The sequence below is a fragment of the Natator depressus genome, chromosome 15, assembly GCF_965152275.1.
Source record: "Natator depressus isolate rNatDep1 chromosome 15, rNatDep2.hap1, whole genome shotgun sequence".
Lineage (NCBI taxonomy): Eukaryota > Metazoa > Chordata > Testudines > Cheloniidae > Natator > Natator depressus.
The window spans coordinates 32,878,711-32,886,738 of record NC_134248.1 but is presented as its reverse complement, the minus strand read 5'-3'; the positions used below and the strand labels follow the sequence as shown (position 1 = coordinate 32,886,738).

Sequence of the window (8,028 nt, the reverse complement as noted above, 5' to 3'; positions counted from 1 at the left end):
TTCCTAATATCCAATCTAAACCTCCCCCATTGCAACTTGAGACCATTACTCCTCGTTCTGTCATCTGCTACCATTGAGAACAGTCTAGAGCCATCCTCTTTGGAACCCCCTTTCAGGTAGTTGAAAGCAGCTATCAAATCCCCCTCATTCTTCTCTTCCGCAGACTAAACAATCCCAGTTCCCTCAGCCTCTCCTCATAAGTCATGTGCTCTAGACCCCTAATCATTTTTGTTGCCCTTCGCTGGACTCTTTCCAATTTATCCACATCCTTCTTGTAGTGTGGGGCCCAAAACTGGACACAGTACTCCAGATGAGGCCTCACCAATGTCGAATAGAGGGGAACGATCACATCCCTCGATCTGCTGGCAATGCCCCTACATATACATCCCAAAATGCCATTGGCCTTCTTGGCAACAAGGGCACACTGTTGATTCATATCCAGCTTCTCATCCACTGTCACCCCTAGGTCCTTTTCTGCAGAACTGCTGCCGAGCCATTCGGTCCCTAGTCTGTAGCGGTGCATGGGATTCTTCCATCCTAAGTGCAGGACCCTGCACTTATCCTTATTGAACCTCATCAGGTTTCTTTTGGCCCAATCCTCCAATTTGTCTAGGTCCTTCTGTATCCTATCCCTCCCCTCCAGCGTATCTACCTCTCCTCCCAGTTTAGTGTCATCTGCAAACTTGCTGAGGGTGCAATCCACACCATCCTCCAGATCATTTATGAAGATATTGAACAAACCCGGCCCGAGGACTGACCCTTGGGGCACTCCACTTGACACCGGCTGCCAACTAGACATGGAGCCATTGATCACTACCCGTTGATCCCGACAATCTAGCCAGCTTTCTACCCACCTTATAGTGCATTCATCTAGCCCATACTTCCTTAACTTGCTGACAAGAATACTGTGGGAGACCGTGTCAAAAGCTTTGCTAAAGTCAAGAAACAATACATCCACTGCTTTCCCTTCATCCACAGAACCAGTAATCTCATCATAAAAGGCGATTTGACAGACCATCTCTCTCTCTCTCTTTTTCTCCATAACCATGACTTCCCAAGCACAGAAGGGAAGGCTATGACAGTGGCACAAGTGGTAGTGAGCCAAAGACAGGAAGAGCCAGTGAAGATGACTGCCTGTGGATGCTGTGAGATATGTGTTTTTTCTGGAGTGGGTACCTGAAAAGTGCTTTGTTTGTATGTAGTGCTGCCAGATAGAACTGATGGCAGAGAAGATCTGCAGTTTGGAGCAGCAGCTTGAAGCTGTGGTTGAATTCAGAAGGGGGAAGACTGTGAGGGTTGCTCGCTGGATGAAGCAAATGGGCTGTGGAAGCATGTGACTGAGCACAAGGCAGAGGAAAAGCCTGGCTACTGCAAGAGAACTAGAACTGAGGAACAGGTTCAGTGACTTGGGAAGTGATGGGGAGAGGCAAGTAGTTAAAGGAGATGGGCAGAGATGAGTGGCTAATCCTACAAGAAGAGGGGAAGAGCCAACCGAAATAGCCAGAGTTGGGAGCCCCAAGGGGATAGAGGCTGACTCACAGAAGACTGCAAGTGAGACCAGAAGACTTGCAGCCACAAAGAATGGAAGGGTGAAGGCCTGTGATTTGCACCAGCACCAGGAAGAGGAAGATTAGTGGGGCCTCCCTACGAAGAAGAACCGATCTGTCTCCAGAGTGGATCTGAAGAACAGATGGGTATCTTGTCTGTGGGGAGCTGAGATACAAGGTATGGGAAAGAATCCATGATTGTCCTGCAAGTGGGAACAAATTATACTGTTCGATTCTTGCTGGACACATCAAAGACGACTAAGCCAGACTGGGGAACATGCTTAAAGAAAGGCCACTCAGGTGTCTCCAGAGGAGGAGGGCAAAGGCCAGGCATGATGATTAACAGGTGGCTCCTGAAATGGTACTGGAAGGAGGGCATTGGGCTGTCTGACCGTTGAGAGCCATTCATGGGCAGAGGCCTGTCCTCATAGGATGGACTTCACCTGAGTAGGGTGGGTGATTGACTTCTGAGATGGAGGCTGGCACAACTTATTAAAAGAGCTTGAACCTAGGACTCTGGGGGAGACGGTTGGGAGATGCTCATGTAACCACCATGCTTGATTCTAATATTGAGCAGGACTAAAATCAAGTAAAAGTGGACACAGCAGTAGAGAAAGCAACAACAGAGGACAGGAGAATGGACAACAAGCAGAAAGACAGTGCCCATATCAATGACAGTAACAGTCAGGTAGGTACTACTGTCAGTAAAATGCCTGTGCCTAATAGAGCAAGGAAGCTGGGTGATGTCAAGCAGAAACAACTAAAAAGTCTGCACACTAATTACTCCTGGGGGAATTCTGCGCCACTCTGTGCATGCATAATTAATGAGTGATGCATATTTTTAATTTTTTGCACAGAAAATCTTCTGCTGAAAAGTTGCTTCAGTTCCTCCTTTTGCCCACCAGAGGGCGCAGTGGCAATAGAACACAGCAGCAGCTCCCAGCAGAAAATAACTTCTGCAGTTCTACCTTTTTCCCCAGGAGAGGGCTCTGTGGCACTAAAACACAACAGCAGCTCCTGACCAGCAAGGGAAAAGAAAGAGCCTGCCTTCTCCACAGCGCCTGTTGGGCCAGGTCAGGAAACAGGGACTATGGGGAGACAGCCAACATGGGAGTACTGTGGGGGTCAGACAGGGCTCATAAAGGCTAGTGCGGGAGGACAGACTGGGGCAGGGGATGCATGGGAGTGGAGGTTCACGGCCACAGGGGAAGGGAGGTGCAGGGCCAGATGGTGATGTGGGAGGGGGATGCAGAGCCACATAGGGATGGGTGAGTGGCTGAGTGGGGCCACAGAGACACATGGGGACAGGGGGAGGGATGCAGGGCCACATAGGGAAGGGAGATGGCTGAGTGGGGGCACAGAGACACAGGAAGAAAGGGTGCAGGGCCACGTGGGGAGTGGATGTCTGAATGGAGATGGAGGGACACATGTGGACAGGGCGTGCAAGAACACATGGGGAGTGGGTGTCTGAATGGGGGTGGAGGGACACATGTGCCTGACTGAATGGTAGAGGCTAGGGGGTCAGCCAAGGTCTGCATGGAGGAAGCTCCCTAATAGTCCCTCCCCCCAAACCTGTTCCATATTTTTCCCACCCATACACCACAAACCTCCAAGTTCACACCCAGGCACCTTCCCAGCAATTATTTGTCTCTCCCTCAGCTCCTCCGTTACCCCTGACTCCCCCTCCCCCCACAGCCTTTGCACTGCTTCTGGGGCGTGTGGGAAATATGGTTCTGTATTGTAGTTTAAATGAATTATTACTCAGAGTTCTGTATTAATACGCCTCATAAGGAATCTATTGATCAAAAAACATTTTCTGAATCCTTTCTGTTGTCTGTATTGTTACAGACATACTTGCTGACAAGTATTTTGAAATAAATAATGTAATCAAAATAAAACCAAAATAATTGAAACTGGTGTGATTATATTATGTTATTTTGACAACTAAAATATGTAGAGTTTTGCAGACTTTGAAAATATTGTGTGCAGAATTTTTTATTTTTTGGCGCAGAATTCCCCCAGAAGTAACTAATTCAAGGAGCCTGGGTAACAAAATGGAGCACTAGAACTATTGGTGCAGGACATGAAACCTAATATTAAAGGGATGACAGAAACATGGTGGACATGACTGGCGTACAAGTAGTGGCGGCTATGTGCTGTGCAGGAAAGACCTAAATAAAGGTAAAGGTGGTGGAGTAGCATTTACTCCTGAGGGAATTCTGCACCAAAATATAAATATTATGCATACAGTATTTTAAAATTGTGCTAATTATTTGTCAATTAATAAATGTGGAGGCTCCAGCACAGCAGTGGGGCGCACAAGCCACTGACTGCACAGGGCTGAGTGTGGGGGGGAGCCAGGTGTGGGGTAAGCTGGGTGCAGGTGGCTCAGTGGGGGTGGCCAGGTGTGGGGGGGATCTGGATGCATAGGGGTTTGTTGGGGGGGGGGTTCTAGGTGCAGGGATGCTGCAGGGGAGTCCAGGTAAAGGTGGTTGGGGCTTAGCAAGGGGGGGGGGGGTCTGGGTGTGGGAGAATGGGACTCAGCTGGGGGGGGTCTGGGTGGCTCAGCGGGGGGGGTCTGTTTGCAGCTGGTTGGGATTCATTGGGGTGGGGGTTTAAGTGCAGGGGGGGCTCATCAGGGAGGGGCCAACTGCAGGGGGGGGTGAAACTGGGAGGGGGTTTGGTTTGGTTGTGCAGGGAGGAGCTCAGTGGAGGTAGGATGCAAGCAGTGGGGAACAGCAGGGTGGGGTTTGGGTGCAGAGGGCTCAGTGGAGGGGGGGTTCTGTGTGCAGGGGAATGGGGCTCAGTGAGGGGGGTCAGGGTATGGTGTGTCCAGATGTATGGGGGTTGGGCAGACAGGGGAGCAGTCACCCATACAGTGACCCCCTTCCCCTGAGGAGTGATGGGGGTGAGAGGGGGTGTGGAGCTTCCTGAAGCCAGAGGAGATTTCTGTCTGTTAGCTTTCTTCCCCAAAGTGATTTTGACCCAGAGGCTCCTCTGGAACAGTGCATCAGGTTTACAATAGATTCCCCAGGATCCAATTTGGATATGGCAATAAACCTCATTAATATTTATAATAAAATTAATGCTACTGGGAATTGTATGATTATGGGAGATTAATTTTCCAGCAATAGATTGGTAGGTCAACATTCTGGATGTGATAGCTGACAGATTTCCTCACCAAATAGTCAGTGATCCAACAAGTACTGATGCCCTTTTAGATTTAGTATTAGTAAGTAGTGAGGACCTAATATATTACCTTATTGTAGAGGACAACCTTGGTTCACGTGATCATAAATTAATTCAGTTTAACCTAAACTGAAGGCTAAACAAAAATAGGTCTGCAACTAGGATCCTTGATTTCAAAAGGGCAAACTTTAAAAAATTACAGGAATTAGTTAGGGAAGTTGACTGGTCTGAAGAACTCAAGGATCTGAATGTGGAAGAGGCTTGGAATTACTTTAAGTCAAAGCTCCATACTGGGGCGGGTGGAAAATCACAGAGAAGCATTGCAGCCCAAACCAGCTGAACAAGCATCTCAAACAGGTTGTAAAGAAAAATCAGACAGCCCATAAGGAATGGAAGGAATGGCTCTGCAAAGAAAGCTACCTACCGCTGGTAGGTCAGAAAGTACAGGGATAAAGTGAAAACTTTCAAAAGCCAGGCAGAGCTGGACATTGCAAAGGAAAGTAAAACCAATAGTATAAGGTTCTTTAGCCATATAAATCAAAAGAAAACAAGGAAACAAGAAGTGAGCCCACTAAGCACTGAGGACCTGTGTTCCATGTAAGCTGCGCCGTTGGGCTGCTGCCCAGGATAGATTCAAGTGCCGCCCACTTTATTAGCAGAGCTGAGCACATCTGGCAGTGTGTGTTCAGGTGCCCCTCCCACTGCTTTGCAGCCGCATTGCTCCTGCAGCTGCTCCCAAGACCCTCTTGCTGGCTGTGCAGCGCTGGTGTTTGTGTGTGGTGATGTCAGGGTGTCCCCCTCCCCCGACCCCTGTACTCCATTTCTGCACAGCAGGGGAGTGGGGACAGACTGGCTCAGGACTCGAGCAGGAGAGAGCTGCTGCGGTCTGAAGGAGCCTCGGGAAGTGAGTGCCTTTCTTAAAGAGCGCACATGGTCTCAGACTTCCCCAGCAGCCAGCTCACACAATCGCTCTCTCCTCCCTCCCCATGTATCCCATCTCCACAGAGCAGGGGAGAGGAGACAGGGCTCAGGACATAGCAGGAGAGCTTTCAGTGAGTGCCTTAAAGAGACAGTGCATGGCCTCTCTCAAACTTCCCCAATAGCCAGCACACACACACACACAGTTTGTTTGTCACACACACAGTCTCTTTCACACTTGCCTCCCAACACCTACTTGTATTATTGTTGTTGTTACTTCTTTGTACTTTCTGCAATGCACATATATTCTCTGTAATTTTAGTCTTTCAAAGTGTGTTATTTTAGTGTTTTGACTGGTCTATGCATTTCATAATTTTTATTTTTCTTACACAAATTTAATTCTTTGAGTAGTGAGTTCTAAAATGCCTAACCTGTCCCGGCTGGAGTAATTATCCCTATGGTAACTTTTTAAAAATATATATTATATCTACGTTTTTTTTGTTTCTCCTGTAGTGCACAACCACACATACCTTGGTGCACATAAAATGAACTCCACACATGGATGGAAAAAATTAGCAGGAACATTGCTGAGGACATGGTGGAGATTAAAGATAATCTGGGTATGGCTCAAAATTTACACACATGCTTTGCCTCCATTTTTAATGAGGAGCTGGGGGGCAGTGGCAGCATGGCTAATGGGAACAAAGCTATAGCAACAGAAATTGACTTACACCTTAGATGTGGCAAACTCAAGCAGCTTAATGGGACCAAATGCAGGGGGAGGAAGGGGCTCAGATAATCACCAGCCAAGCATATTAAAGGAACTGGCACATTAAATTGCTAGCCTAATAGGCAGGATTCTTAATGAATCCATAAACTTGGAGATCATACCTTATGACTGCAGAATTGCAAATACAGTACCTATATTTCAGAAAGTGTAAAAAAAAAAAAAAAAAAGTGTGTGTCTGGGGGGGAGATCTGGGAAACTACAGCCCTGTTAGTTTGACCTCAGCTGTATGCCAGGTTTTAGAACAAATTTTGAAAAAGCGTAAATAAAGACAGAGGTAAACGGTAACTGAGATAAAATACAAAATGGTTTTACAAAATGATTGTGCCAGCCCAACTTGACCAACTCTTTCTTTGAGATAACTGATTTTCTAGACAAAGGAAATGCAGTAGACCTAATCTGCCTGGATTTCAGTAAAGTATTTGATACAGTTCCACATGGGAAATTAAAGTAGATGGGAATCAAAAGGTTGTTAACGTACTGATTAACAGAGAGACAACTGCCAGTCATACTGAAAGGTGAACGGTCAGGCTGGTGGGAAGTTACAAGTCGAGTTCCTCAGGGATCGGTCTTACTTAACATTTTAATTACTGACCTTGGCACAAAAAGTGGGAGTGCACTAATAAAATTTGTGATGATACAAAATTGAGAGGTATTGCCAATCAGAGGAGGACTGGAATATCATACATTTGGCCAACCTTGAAAACTGGGGTAATAGAAACAGGATGAAATTTAATAGTGCACAATGTAAGGTCATGCACTTAGGGACTAAGAACAAGAATTTTTGCTATAAATTTGGAGCTTACCAATTAGAAGTGACAGAGTATGAGGAAAACCTGGGTGTACTGGTCAAACACAGGATGACTATGAGTCACCAATGTGATGCAACCAGAAAAAAGATTAATGCAATCCTAGGATGCATTAGGGAAGGTATTTCCAGCAGAGAGAGTTTTATTACCATTTGTGACTAGAGGGCCAGCACTCTAGTCACTTTTAGTACTAATTAGGTTCTCCCTAGAGGAGGTCTAACTGGACAGATGTCTACCCGATTACAAGCCAGATTGGGGCTGGTGTGTCAATTAAGCCCATTAACAGTGACCTTGTATAAAAGGGCACAGGAAGGGGTGTTTGGGGGAAAGGTGGCTAGAAGAGTCCTCTGGGCAGAGCCAACTTATCCTCCCCTTTTGGGGAATGGGTCAGGAACCTGAGAGACAGTGTAACAGTGTAGAGACATTGCTATGCATTGGTGAAGGATTAAAACACTGTACATAAATTACAGAGGGGTATTTACAAGCAAGGTTTAGCATGGTCTGAGTTTGTGGAAGAGCCATCCATGTGGCATGTCACTCTGTCACAACTTAGGGGCTTGTCTGGAAGTTGCCTGTATCCTTGCGAATGGAGAACCTGACAGAGAGGTTTGGCAGTCTGGATGCTGAAGGGAACACTGCAATGGCTGGTGGAGCAGCAAAGAGCTGTAGAAGACCCTGTAGCCTTCCAACAATCCCACCACGTAGAGAAACAGTCTTTGCTTGCCTGGCAGGCAGAGCAGCAAAGAGCCTGCAGGAATTTATTAAGGAGCAAGCCCAG

At 47.0% G+C, this 8,028-nt stretch overlaps 1 long non-coding RNA gene across 1 annotated transcript; it reads left to right on the top strand.

Annotated features, from left to right (window-relative positions):
• On the top strand, nt 1-2,633 carry LOC141999194 (uncharacterized). The gene is made up of 2 exons (XR_012641973.1): nt 1-2,235; nt 2,405-2,633. It is a non-coding gene; the product is annotated as an uncharacterized LOC141999194 (long non-coding RNA).
• Nucleotides 2,634-8,028: the final 5,395 nt, after the last annotated feature.